The 14,932-nt window shown below is 43.1% G+C and overlaps 1 protein-coding gene and 1 pseudogene across 1 annotated transcript in view; both read right to left on the bottom strand.

Annotated features, from left to right (window-relative positions):
* LOC149439137 (tetraspanin-18) overlaps window positions 1-14,932 on the bottom strand; it is a gene marked incomplete at its 3' end in the record, with an annotated part of 228,869 nt that overhangs the window by 163,785 nt on the left and 50,152 nt on the right. The gene's annotated exons all lie outside the window — the stretch shown is intronic.
* Window positions 12,885-13,039, bottom strand: LOC149439138 (U2 spliceosomal RNA; annotated as a pseudogene).

The following is a 14,932-nucleotide window of genomic DNA, read 5'->3' as shown; positions in this document are numbered from 1 at the left end:
AGCTAATCACATGACATGTGCATGTGATTAGCTGTGACCATTCACAGCTAGACACTAGTATACAATGGATGGCATGAATGAAGCCATGCATTGTATACAACTGTCATGTTACCTGCTGTGATTGGTCACAGCAGGTCACATGGTACCAGCAACGGGGGCCGGTACTCAGATATGTCATCGGCCGTGTCCAAGGTACACGGCCAGTGACAGATCGCGCCGCTGCACGGCTCTGCAAGCGCGCAAACTGCGCATGTGCAGGATGAAGCCATATGGCGGCCTCCCGGAAAGCGAATACATTTTGACGGACGCCATTTGGCCATAGGCCAGGCATCAAATGGTTAAGAGTAGACTTGAGTCTCAAAATCCATCATCGTTTTATTATAATCCATTGAAGCACGGGTGTCAAACTGGCAACCCTCCAGCTGTTGCCAAACTACAAGTCCCATGAGGCATTGCAAGATTGACAGTTACAAGCATGACTACAATTATAAAGGAATTCTTCCCACCAATCACCAATCATATTGAGGCCCTCCTTCAGCTGAACACAAGTGAAGAAGGCTCTTTTTCCCAATGACCACCAGCCTAAAAGGGTCTTTATCCAATGGCCATCAATGTAAGGGGGCACTTTTGCACTGATATCAAAATGGGACATTGCTCAACTGACCACCAAACTGAGAAGCACAATTTTCACTTTCTTTTCTTGTTATTATTAGTATTAACTTTTAACCATTTCATTAGTATTGCTAAAACATTATAATTGTATAAAACAGCCCTAGAGGTTGAATATGTTAAGTTTCTTGTATATATTTCTTATGCTTTCATATATTCTTATGTCTCATGCTAATTTCCAGCAACAATTATCAGCAAGGGTTCCCTGAGACCTGAAAGTTATTTTTTGACCTAAGGTGGTACAAATTTGAGAAAGATTGTTTTAAAGTGACCCTATTAGCCCAGGGTCACTTGTATAGAATTAAATATCTGCTTAGAAAAAAAAAATTGCTATACTTGTCTCTTACTTTTTCACCTTTTTGCTGCTTGCCAGCTGCTGCAAGTTTTTGATGGGTTGAATATTTGTTTCCCCCACCCCATGCAATGGTTTCTCCCATTGGCTCATATGCCCTGTAGCTATACAAGCCAGCGGTAGAAACCACAATGTGCAGCAGGGGAGCAGCAAACAAGTCACTAGGATTCTTTTTTAACCATTTCAATATCGGGCAATTTACCCCCTTCCTTCCCAGGCCAGTTTTCACGTTTCAGCGCTCTCACACTTTAAATGACAATTGCGCGGTCATACAACATTGTACCCAAACTAAAATTTTATCATTTTCTTCACACAACTAGAGCTTTCTTTTGGTGGTATTTAATCACCGCTGGGGTTTTTATTTTTTGCTAAATTAACAAAAAAAAGACCAAATTTTTTTTTTAAAAAACACATTTTTCTTTGTTTCTGTTATAAAAGTTTACAAATAAATAATTGTTCTTCATAAATTTAGGCCGAGATGTATTCTGCTACATGTCTTGGGTGAAAATAACCCAAATTAGGATGTATTATTTAGTTTGTAGGAAAGTTATAGAGTTCACAAACTATGGTATAGATCTGAATATTGATCAATCCTGAAGTACTGACGGCCAATCTAATTTCTTGAGGTCCAAGAATGTCAGAACAATACAGATATCCCCCAAATGTCAGGACGGTACAGATATCCCCCAAATGTCAGGACGGTACAGATATCCCCCAAATGTCAGGACGGTACAGATATCCCCCAAATGTCAGGACGGTACAGATATCCCCCAAATGTCAGGACAGTACAGATATCCCCAAATGTCAGGACAGTACAGATATCCCCAAATGTCAGGACAGTACAGATATCCCCAAATGACCCCTTTTTGCAGAGTAGACAGTCCGATGTACTTCATAAGAGGAATGGCAAGTTTTTTGAAGTTGTATTTATTTTGTCATACTTTTTTGGAAAAATTAATTAATTAAAAAATCTATTTTCACTATTTTTTTTTTTTACATACTGTCACCAGTGCAGTACAGCGTCATCATATAACTGGCATGGCGGTGAACAGGGACACTGACTGGTGACAGTATGAAAAAAAATATATATTTTTTTTTTTTATTATTTTTTATTACATTTTCTTTTATTTTTTTTAAGATTTTTTTTTCATATTTCACTATGACCAAAGTAGTACAATGATACCATAGTAACATTGTGCTACTTTGGGGAAGTGATCAGTATTTTATTTTATTTTTTTTTACACAATTTGCTTATAGCAAAGAATTACTTTGCTATAAACAAGCATTTACCTGAATGACATCGATTCATTCAGGTTTTTTTTTTTTTTGTTGTGTGTTTAGCTGTGATTTGGTCACAGCTAATCACATGACATGTGCATGTGACCTGCTGTGACCATTCACAGCTAGACACTAGTATACAATGGATGGCATGAATGAAGCCATCCATTGTATACAACTGTCATGTGACCTGCTGTGATTGGTCACAGCAGGTCACATGGTACCGGCAACGGGGGCCGGTACTCAGATCTGTCATCGGCCGTGTCCGAGGTACACGGCCGGTGACAGATCGCGCCGCTGCGCGGCTCTGCAACCGTGCGAACTGCGCATGTGCGGGTGCATGCCAAATGGCGTGCACCCGGAAAGGTGAAGCATTTTTGCCGCCGCTAATCGGCTATAGGCCGGGCGGCTAATGGTTAAACCAGTTCTATACAGGTGACTCTGCGCTGACAGGTTCACTTTAATGTACCAGCCCCATCCCTTCCATATGACGCTGCCCCGTTGGTGGTTCACGTCTGATTTTTTTCCCCCCACAATGGAGTCACCCTGTTGCTGATTTTGCTCTTTAAACACTTTCATTCTGCACAACCAAATTTGGTAATAAAACATAAATTGAATCCTTTAGAAAATAAACTGAAAGTGAACCTCTATAATATAAACAGAATCCAGACTAGCACTGCCGATGTACCGTAGTCTAGTTTCACATCTGTGCAGGTTGCGTTTGAACCATTTCTGCACTTGTGTTTTTGCGGGGGGGGGGTAATTTTTTTTCTTGTTGCTAGGCAGATTTAAAAAGCATAAAAACCGCATAAAAAAAAAACACAATACGTGCAGCGTGTCCATTGAGGTCTATAGAACCAAAAACCTAACTTTTTGCATTCAAAAAAGTCCCTGCCCCTTTCCAAAAAGCGCACCGGGTGAAAACGCACAGGTGTGAACATGTCCCATAGGAAATCATGTTAAATAGACTGTACTGCGTTTCTGCAAAGCGCTGCAGAAAATGCTTAGGGGTGAACCTAGGGTAAGATGCTGATCTTATCTATACCACGGAGAGTTGTCTTGATCTGCAATATCATGCCCCGGACAACAGCAATTGGATGACGAAACGCATCTGGTGGAGCTTCGGCGTGTGACATCACCATGTTTTTTGGAGGGAAGGCGGCCATTTTCCTGGTTGGAAACTTGATTCAAATGCTGGTAACCATCCAATACAATGTACGAGTAACTTGTAATAAACAGGGTGATTGTATTATTTAAATACTGCACTATGAGTGGCCGGTTTCTTTTTTTCCTTAGCTAAATATTGGATAGGAGTCTTCTTTTAGGACCGTTTTCAGATCTTCAGAGAGGAGAATTGATATCTATTTGGATGAGGATTGCTGGTTCCACGATCTACACATATTCATCTCCCATTTGAGTTGCCTATATTGACCGGTGTGTTTCGGTCAAAATTTCTGGTAAGAGGCTGAACCATTCAGGTGTCCTGGTGATGGTGGACCGTGGGAATTGCATTTGGGACTTTTTAACTGGAACTTTTTTTGATTTATTGGATTTTATGTTTCCTATGTTTTTTGATTAGAGCTGCAATTTTTATTTATTTTCTATTATGCCATATTATTATTATCACAATAATAATAATAATATATTATAATGGATATTACCTGTTTCTTGCACTGGGAGTTTTTAACTGGAACTTTTTTTGATTTATTGGATTTTATGTTTCCTATGTTTTTTGATTAGAGCTGCAATCTTTATTTTCTATTATGCCATATTATTATTATTACTAGAATAATAATAATATTAATACAATATATTAGAATGTATATTACCCGTTTCTTGCACTGGGACTTTTTAACTGGAACTTTTATTGATTTATTGGATTTTATGTTTTCTATGTTTTTTGATTAGAGCTGCAATTTTTATTTCATTTCTATTATGCCATATTATTATTAATATCATTATCACAATAATAATAATATAATATATTATAATGGATATTACCTGTTTCTTGCACTGGGACTTTTTTTAACTGGAACTTTTTTTTGATTTATTGGATTTTATGTCTCCTATGTTTTTTGATTAGAGCTGCAATTTTTATTTATTTTCTTTTATTCCCTATTATTATTATCACAATAATAATAATAATAATAATAATAATATATTATAATGGATATTACCCGTTTCTTGCACTGGGACTTTTTAACTGGAACTTTTATTGATTTATTGGATTTTATGTTTCCTATGTTTTTTGATTAGAGCTGCAATTTTTATTTATTTTCTATTATGCCATATTATTATTATTTATATTATTATTACAATAATAATAATAAATTATTAGAATGTATATTGCCTGTTTCTTGCACTGGGAGTTTTTAACTGTAATTTTTGTTGATTTATTGGATATTATGTTTCCTATGTTTTTTGATTAGAGCTGCAATTTTTATTTTCTATTAGGCCATATTATTATGAATATTATCACAATAATAATAATATAATATATTATAATGGATATTACCCGTTTCTTGCACTGGGACTTTTTAACTGGAACTTTTATTGATTTATTGGATTTTATGTTTCCTATGTTTTTTGATTAGAGCTGCAATTTTTATTTATTTTCTATTATGCCATATTATTATTATTTATATTATTATTACAATAATAATAATAAATTATTAGAATGTATATTGCCTGTTTCTTGCACTGGGACTTTTTAACTGGAACTTTTTTTGATTTATTGGACTTTATGTTTCCTATGTTTTTTGATTAGAGATGCAATTTTTATTTACTTTCTATTATGCCATATTATTATTATCACAATAATAATAATATAATATATTATAATGGATATTACCTGTTTCTTGCACTGGGACTTTTTTTAACTGGAACTTTTTTTGATTTATTGGATTTTATGTTTCCTATGTTTTTTGATTAGAGATGCAATTTTTATTTATTTTCTATTATGCCATATTATTATTGTTGTTATTATAATAATAATAATAATAATAATAATAATAATATAATATGTTCTAATGGATATTACCTGTTCACAGATCACTTTAGCAAAAAAAAAAAAAAATGATGCTGAATGAGGCTGTAAAGGAATTTGTAAACACATCATACTTGTGTCTATGGGTTTCACCGATTAATGGCATTCTTTGGGAGAGCTGTCCTTGCACTGTGTTGGTCCTTCATGCACGGAATAATCAATGGCAAATAAAGGAATCAGTCGGTAATCTCCGACAGACACTCTAAAAGAACATCTGTTTCTATAGAAAACAATAAAAAGCCTACAAAAGCCGGCAGCTGTAATTTTTGTTAGCTGGTAATTTTCGCTGCCTGACTCTTGGGATTAGTCCAGCTCTCATCTAATAGAAAGTTGTTTTTCCCAATTGGATGGAAAAGTAAAGTGTAACTAGACCCAAGTTACAAAAAAACAAAAAAAAAATTATGCTCAGTACCCTGTTCTTTACATTGCTTTCTGTCTGCTTTTTTGAAACGGCATTCCTTTACTTTTAAGGAGTATGGAAAAATGTCATTATGGAACTTCCTGTTTAGGGTGACAACGCTGCTTTGCAGAGTCTCCTGCAGGTACAACGTTGTCACCCTCCTCAATTGCTCTTCTCTTGTACTGCAAGAGTAGGTGTTGATGCAGAGAGTACCAGCATGTACTCCCGTCTTTAAGGTTGTCTTCCTGATAGACCTCTGACAGCGATTCTGGTTTGGCAGTCAAAGCTGTGCCTCTCTGGCCCTGTCTGGCTCTCTTTGTCCAGGTTTCCATGGGGCATGTATTCGCCAAGCATATCGCAAGCACAAGGACTAATGGGAAAGGCAATCTGTGAAAGGCAGGGCACATGACTAGGATGATACCTGCACTGTCCCAACTCTGGACCAGAATACCTGTTTAGTTTTTATTGCGGTCTGGGTCCCTACAGGAGGGACTTACCTTTAGAGTCCATTCACACTTGTTTGACTTGCATTGCAACCTTGGGGCCAGAGTGGAGCCTCCCGATTACTTATTGGCTGAGTTCAGCTAAGGCAGGGGGTGGTCCCCACAAGGAGGGGGGAAGCTCTAGGACAGCATTGACGACACTTCTTGGGGCCCCCTCCACAGTGGCGTAATTCCAAAGCCGGGATGCAGCAAGTGTGACCTTTGCGACCATGGTAGTTCCACTCATGCCTCACAGCTAACTATGCATACTGTACCAGGACAAAAGCCATGAGGCCAAAGGAACTGCCTGCAGAGCTCAGAGACAGGATTACTGCAAGGCACAGATCTGGGGAAGGCCACAAAAACATTTCTGCTGCACTGAAAGTTTCCAACAGCACAGTGGCGTTCATAATTCTCAAATAGAAGAAGTTTGGCACAACCAGGACTCTTCCAAGAGCTGTTCACCCGGCCAAACTGAACAATCAGGATAGAAGAGCCTTAGTAGGAGAGGTGCCCAAGAACCCGGTGGTCACTCTGACTGAGCTCCAGAGATCCTGTGTGGAGGTGGGGCAAAGCTCCAGAAGAGCAACCATCAATGCAGACCTCCATCGATCTGGGCTTTATGGTAGAGTGGCCAGACGGAAGCCTCTCCTCAGTGCCCACTTACAGTTTGCAAAAATGCACTTGAAGGACTCTCAGACTGTGAGGAAAAAGATTCTCTAGTCTGATGAAACCAAGATTGAATTGTTTAGCCTCCATTCTAAACATTATGTCTGGAGGAAACCAGGCACCGCTCATCATCTGCTCAATACCATTCTAACTGTGAAGCATGGTGGTGGCATCATGCTGTGGGGTGTTTTTCAGCAGCAGGGTCTAGGAGACTGGTCAGGGTTGAGAGGGAAAGCTGAATGGAGCAAAGTACAGAGACATCTTCAATGAAAACCTGTTCCACAGCGCTCAGGAACTCAGACTGGGCCGAAGGCTCACCTTCCAACATGACAACCATCCTAAGTACAGAGCCAAGACAACACAAGACTGGCTCAGGGACAACTTTGTGAATGTAACCCAGCCAGAGCCCAGACTTGAACCGTACTGAACATCTCTGGAAGGACCTGAAAATGGCTGTCCACCGACGGTCCCCATCCAACCTGAGCTTGAGAGGATTTGCAAAGAAGGATAGAAGAAATTCCCCCAATCCAGGTGTGCAAAGCTTGTGGCATCATACCTAATACGAGTCTGTAATTGCTGTCAAAGGTTCTTCAGCAAAGTACTGAGTAAAGGGTCTCAATGCTTAGGCCAACATGATATTTCAGTTTTTTTCTTAAGAACAAACTCACAGACATTTCTGAAATTCTGTTTTTGCTTTGTCATTATGAGTTACTGCATGTAAATTGAGAAAAAAAAAATAATTTAAGGTGTTCCTAAACCCCATTCACTATATCTGGTCTCCCCGGACCCTGCATTCACTATATCTGGTCTCCCCGGACCCTGCATTCACTATATCTGGTCTCCCTAGACCTCGCATTCACTATATCCGCTCTCCCTGGACCCTGCATTCACTATATCTGGTCTCCCCGGACCCTGCATTCACTATATCTGCTCTCCCCGGACCCTGCATTCACTATATCCGCTCTCCCAGGACCCTGTATTCACTATATCCGCTCTCCCAGGACTCTGCATTTAATATATCTGCTCTCCCCGGACCCTGTATTCACTATATCCGCTCTCCCAGGACTCTGCATTCACTATATCCGCTCTCCCCAGAACGGCATTCACTATATCCGGTCTCCCCAGACCCTGCATTCACTATATCTGTCTCCCCGGACCCTGCATTCACTATATCCGCTCTCCCCAGAACGGCATTCACTATATCCGGTCTCCCCAGACCCTGCATTCACTATATCCGGTCTCCCCAGACCCTGCATTCACTATATCTGGTCTCCCCGGACCCTGCATTCACTATATCTGGTCTTCCACAGTACACAGAACATGGAAATGCAATTATTTTAGTAACTATAAACTGCTTAATCCCTTTTCTCATCAGCAGTATAGAGCAGTCTTGTGACTTCTATCAGTGTCCAGCAGAGCACATGTTAAAGCTTGTAGGAGGAGTTTTCATTCTGCTCTAGGAGGATGCGGAATCCCTGACCTCTCTTTGGACAGTGCTGATTGGATCTGTGCTGATCACATGCACCCTCCCAAGAAAAAAAAAACCCTCTCTAGTAATACACACCAAACCGAGCATGTGCAGAGTGACTCCACTCAATATGTCTTATCAGGAGATAAGAGGGGGACACTGGAAGAAGGGTAGGATCAGAGAAGACAGGATCGAACAGTGTTTGTGCACAATGCAGAGGATTAACCACTTAAGTTCCACAGAACATATAACAAGCATGCATTACTGCATATACAGACTGATTGTACTGTTGGGGGTTTAGTGACACCCAGATTTGGGTTTCATCTGCAGGAGGCAGGTATGCTGTATCACAGGGAAGGCTCTTTGCCCGTCTATTCAGGTCGATCCCCGGCATGCACTCTGCCTTGCTCAGGATCGACGCTTCTCTTCTCAGCACGTTCCTTCTGCAGCAAGCTTCGGGCACTGCATTGAAAGAATGGGCCTAACAAGCATTGCACGGGTGTTAAACTGGCGGCCCTCCAGCTGTTGCCAAACTACAAGTCCCATCATGCCTCCCTGGGAGTGCGCAGCACCGCAATCCGGTGCCCCATGTCCTCTGGACACAGTGGAACACCGATCGTCGGACGGGACCTCTGTGTGAGGTCCCGATCATGTGATCACTGATTGGCCAATCAATGATTACATGCAGAGTAGTAAGCAAGATGTCACTTATTTATTTATTTCAGGTACTTATATAGCGCCATGAATTTACACAGCGCTTTACATATATATTGTACATTCACATCAGTCCCTAACCCTCAAGGGGTGTACAATCTGACATCATGGCTTTCTACGTGTGAAATCTGTGAATGATCACAGAGATCACATGGTACAGGGTTATTCACAACAGCCTTGAACCATGTGACAAGCTGTGACCAATCACAGCTCACACAGTAGTTCTCCATGGCTGCAAGAATGCAGACAGAGAGAAAGAGAAATTATTGCTTTTACAGCCTTTATGGGTGTAAAAGCAATCAGTGTAAAAAAAAAAAATCATCACCCCCCACAAGTAGTACAGTGTCACCATGGTGACCCTACTGCTAGGGTGACAGTATGTAAAAAACAAAAACAAATATAAAAAGAAATTTAAAAATGTAAAAAAAAAGTTTAAAAAAAAAAAGTTTAAAAATTATAATTTTTGGTTATAAACTAATTTGGGTTATTTTTTTTTTTTACTAAAAAGATAACAGAATAAATTTTAGCCAAGATTTATGATGGAATATTATTTATTTGCAAAATTTTATAAGAAAAACACTTTTTTTCAACATTTTTGGACTTGTTCATTTACATAGCAAAAAAAATAAAAATCCCAGCAGTGAATAAATACCACCAAAATAAAGCTTTATCGGTCTCAAAAAAAAATACTAAAAAATTCATGTGTTGCCTGACCGCGCAATTGTCATTCAAAGTGTGATAGAGCTGACAGCTGAAAATTGGCCTGGACTGGAAGGGGGGTGAAAGCGTCCGGACTGGAAGGGGGGTGAAAGCGTCCGGACTGGAAGGGGGGTGAAAGCGCCCGGACTGGAAGGGGGGTGAAAGCGTCCGGACTGGAAGGGGGGTGAAAGCGTCCGGACTGGAAGGGGGGTGAAAGCGTCCGGACTGGAAGGGGGGTGAAAGCGTCCGGACTGGAAGGGGGGTGAAAGCGTCCGGACTGGAAGGGGGGTGAAAGCGTCCGGACTGGAAGGGGGGTGAAAGCGTCCGGACTGGAAGGGGGGTGAAAGCGTCCGGACTGGAAGGGGGGTGAAAGCGTCCGGACTGGAAGGGGGGTGAAAGCGTCCGGACTGGAAGGGGGGTGAAAGCGTCCGGACTGGAAGGGGGGTGAAAGCGTCCGGACTGGAAGGGGGGTGAAAGCGTCCGGACTGGAAGGGGGGTGAAAGCGTCCGGACTGGAAGGGGGGTGAAAGCGTCCGGACTGGAAGGGGGGTGAAAGCGTCCGGACTGGAAGGGGGGTGAAAGCGTCCGGACTGGAAGGGGGGTGAAAGCGTCCGGACTGGAAGGGGGGTGAAAGCGTCCGGACTGGAAGGGGGGTGAAAGCGTCCGGACTGGAAGGGGGGTGAAAGCGTCCGGACTGGAAGGGGGTGAAAGCGTCCGGACTGGAAGGGGGTGAAAGCGTCCGGACTGGAAGGGGGGTGAAAGTGTCCGGACTGGAAGGGGCTGAAAGCGTCCGGACTGGAAGGGAGGGAAAGCGTCCGGACTGGAAGGGAGGGAAAGCGTCCGGACTGGAAGGGAGGGAAAGCGTCCGGACTGGAAGGGAGGGAAAGCGTCCGGACTGGAAGGGAGGGAAAGCGTCCAGACTGGAAGGGAGGGAAAGCGTCCAGACTGGAAGGGAGGGAAAGCGTCCGGACTGGAAGGGGGTGAAAGCGTCCGGACTGGAAGGGAGGGAAAGCGTCCGGACTGGAAGGGAGGGAAAGCGTCCGGACTGGAAGGGAGGGAAAGCGTCCGGACTGGAAGGGGGTGAAAGCGTCCGGACTGGAAGGGGGTGAAAGCGTCCGGACTGGAAGGGGGTGAAAGTTTCCGGACTGGAAGGGGGTGAAAGTTTCCGGACTGGAAGTGGTTGAAAGTTTGCGGACTGGAAGGGGGTGAAAGTTTCCGGACTGGAAGTGGTTAAGTAAAGCCCGGTTGTGCGAGTGGGCAGGATCGCCAAGCTGCTGAACATCCACCAAGGAGAAAGTCTTCTGCAATCTAGGAGTCAGCAGATGAGAGCGCTCGGGAGCGCTCACTTTGATGAGGGGTGCAGAACAATTCTAATGAACAACTAAGTGTGCAGAGCCATGAATGGTCGAATCTGCCAATCTCTCGTCTCTGAATCTCCAACCGCAAACCCTCGCCTAGGTGCGCGAAGGTGACACGTTCGGAGGACGCTGAACAGAGACGCAACGAGACGAGATGAATTTTATTCATGATTACCAATCCAGATTCTCTTCCAAGTTCATTACTGCAGCAAACTCGTCTCTTCATCCTCCGGCTCCGCTTTGATGTTTGTGCAGCATTCGGCGCGGAGGGCGGAGGTGTCCTGTAGTGCCCAAACGGAGCTCCAGGGAGTCTCGGCTGACATAAAAGACAACAGAGCTGTCCATCACGAAGGGCCGCGCCGCGGTGAACAGGATGAACGCTCTTAGATGTGAGCGACAGACGAGTGCCCGCTGGTGCCTAGACCTGACCCTCCAGGTGTGCCAGCCAATTTACCGCCGCCACCTGCGCCACTTGGCAGCACTTAGTAACTCAGCTTCCAATTTGTAGTTTTGGCTCGGCGCAATGTTTCATTATCAGGAGCCCGGCTGCAGGACTTTCTGATTATTCAGGGGTTTTGTGGGTAGCTATTTAAATGCCGCAGTTAAAAAAAAAAATGAAGAAACACCTGTGAAAATCCTAAATAGTTTTCCTGGTTCACCGGAGACACCAAGAAAACAGAATCAAGAAAAGTCAGACTGTTCTGCCCCACTCATGCATTTTCTCTGTGTTTTATTGAACTGCATCAGGTTACTATTCTTCTATAGCATGCTGACATCTACTGGTGGTTTGGGTCACTACAACTTGTTTACTTACGTGTGTTGGTATCGTCCTATGTCCTCCCCTCCTGTTTAGTGCTACTTAGCCTTAGCTAGACCTGTTTCTTCCATGTATGGCCGGCCATACATGGGTTGAAATTCGACCGATTTTTCATATGAAAATTGGACCTAAGAATATATCATCACAACTATTTTGTACATCCAGGTGAATTATACCTTGTTTTTTTTTTTCAGGACAAATTGGGGCTTTCCTTTGGTGGTAAATGATTTTTGTTTTTTTATTATCAAAGGAAAACTGTCCCCTTAAATGAGACGCATCGAATCCATCTGCCCTTAACAAAAATGATCAAACAGCCCATGGTTAGGTTTATATATTTATATTTCCATGGCAGGGAAGTTAAAGCGATAATAAACCCAAAACCAAACAAAATTATTATATCGCAGCTTACCAATCATTACATCAGGGGTGTAGTTACCACAAGACAAACAAGGCCTTTGCCTAGGGCGGCATCTTTCAGGGGGGCCAGCAGCATTTTTCAGGGGGGCAGCGCTGCCCCCTTAAAGAAGGGATGGAAGGAGGGACACAAGCAGCATGGGGACCAGGTGGGATCTGATAGAGGCTGCAGGTTGCTTGATGTATGCAGAGCCGGACTCTTGTTCCCGGGGATGTCTGGAGCTGTGAAGGTGAGTGTCCTCTCTCTCACCGGGGTAGGGGGGGTTGCCAGTGTATGGGGGAAGGTGGTCGTGGAAGGCTCTCTCTGGTGGGGGGGGGCAGGGGTGTTGTTAGTCAATGTCAGCCACTCTTCGTGGGGAGGGGGGTGTTGGTCGGTGTCAGGGTCTCTCCGTGCGGGGGCCAACTTTTGTGTTGCCTAGGGCAGCACATAAAAAAAAAAAAAAAAAAAAAAGTGGTGTATTTAGGTTAAGTCCGCGAACGTACGAAAAACCCGTAAGTGAACAAAAAACCCAGGAGGAAAAAAGCTCTCGCACAACTCTCACCATTCATACCTAATATACATCAGAAGAGGTACTACCCAGTGCCCGAGCCAATAGGGCATCGGCATTCCCTCCCGCAAAAACTGATAAGAACAGATACTGCACTTGATCTTAGCCAAAAGGCCGAGAAGCGATGCATATTATGATGCTAAAAAGATGAGTGAAGAGAAATAGATGTGAATATATGTATAAAATATATATGTGATGTTTTGTTTTTGAAGAGTTGGATACGTGGTTAGGGGAGGGGGTTTTGAAGCTAACCATCAAGTACTAAGTCAGGGGGCTCTGAGAGAGAAGAGAGAGCAAATATGCTAATTAGATACAATGCTCTACCTAAGTTAAAATGGTATGGTCCAAGATCATCATTATTGATGAAAACAGTGGGTGGACCTCTTTCCTTGTTTGTTTTTTTTTTAAGTCCGCAGAAGTGCGAAAAACAAAAACCCGTAAGTGAACAAAAAATGTGCTAGTGCAAAACCAACACAAAAAAGTGCACTTAGGGGTGTGCTTTGTCCACCCCCCGAAGGGATAGGACCTCTACCCTGATCCCCCGGGGCACAAAGCTCCTGACAGGGACTAAGGTTCCCATGTGGTCCACCTAGCCAAAAGGCCTGGCGGACCCCTTTCCTTGTGGCTAGCCTAAGCCAGCCACCAAGTACTAGGTCAGGGGGCTCTGAGAGAGAAGAGAGAGCAAATATGCTAATTAGATACAACGCTCTCCCCAAGTTAAAATGGTATGGTCCAAAATCATCATTATTGATGAAAGCACCTGGTGGACCCATTTCCTTATAACTACCTGAATCTAACCACCAAGTACTAGGTCAGGGGGCTCTGAGAGAGAACAAATATGCTAATTAGATACAATGCTCTCCCTAAGTTAAAATAATATAGTCCAAAATCATCATTATTAATGAAAACAGCGGGTGGACCTCTTTCCTTGTTTTTTTTTTTTTGTTAAGTCCGTGGAAGTGCGAAAAACGAAAACCCGTAAGTGAACAAAAAACGTGCTAGTGCAAAACCAACACAAAAAAGTGCACTTAGGGGTGTGCTTTGTCCACCCCCCGAAGGGGTAGGACCTCTACCCTGATCCCCCGGGCATGAAGCTCCTGACAGGGACTAAGGTTGCCATGTGGTCCACCTAGCCAAAAGGCCTGGCGGACCCCTTTGCTTGTGGCCAGCCGAAACCAGCCACCAAGTACGAGGTAAGGGGGCTCTCCAGAAGAGAAAACCCTCTAGGGAGAGGGGAGGAAGGAACCAAAAGGCCACACATCCTCCCCCTAGACTTCAGGTTTAGATCCGAGGACCCACACCCTACCATCCGTGAGAAAAGAAAACACACATAAGTGAAAGTGAACAAACGTGGGAAAAAAATAAGTTAAATAAATAAAAAATAAAAAAGTGCCCGTGCAATTGTGCACTGGCCAGGCCCTGAGGCCCGTAACATAAAAATTGCACTGGACTTAGCCAAAAGGCCTAGCCCTAAAAGGCACAGTGCAGGAAAAGTGGTTAGATCAGTGACCATGTCCACAAAAATCATCGTTTGAACTTTGCAAATGAACATATAGACAAGCCTGATGCATTTTGTAAACAAGTTCTGTGGACCGATGAGGTTAAAATTGAACTTTTTGGCCGGAATGAGCAAAGGTACGTTTGGAGAAGAAGGGGCACAGAATTTAATGAAAAGAACCTCTGTCCAACTGTTAAGCATGGGGTTGGATCAATCATGCTTTGGGGTTGTGTTGCAGCCAGTGGCACAGGGAACATCTCATGAGCAGAAGGAAAAATGGATTCAATAAAATTTCAGCACATTTTGGATGGTAACTTGATCCCATCTGTGAAAAAGCTGAAGTTAAAGAGAGGATGGCTTCTACAAATGGATAATGATCCTAAACACACCTCAAAATCCACGGGGGATTACATCAAGAGGCGTAAACTGAAGGTTTTGCCATGGCCTTCACAATCTCCTGACCTCAACATAATTGAAAATCTATGGATAGACCTTAAAAGAGCCGTGCGTGACAGACAGCC

The sequence above is a fragment of the Staurois parvus genome, unplaced genomic scaffold (genome assembly GCF_062004578.1).
Source record: "Staurois parvus isolate SC_StPar_1 unplaced genomic scaffold, SC_StPar_1.0 ptg001155l, whole genome shotgun sequence".
In the NCBI taxonomy this organism is placed as follows: Eukaryota; Metazoa; Chordata; class Amphibia; order Anura; family Ranidae; genus Staurois; species Staurois parvus.
Note: the sequence above shows the minus strand (reverse complement) of the source record. Positions and strands in the feature narration are given on the sequence as shown.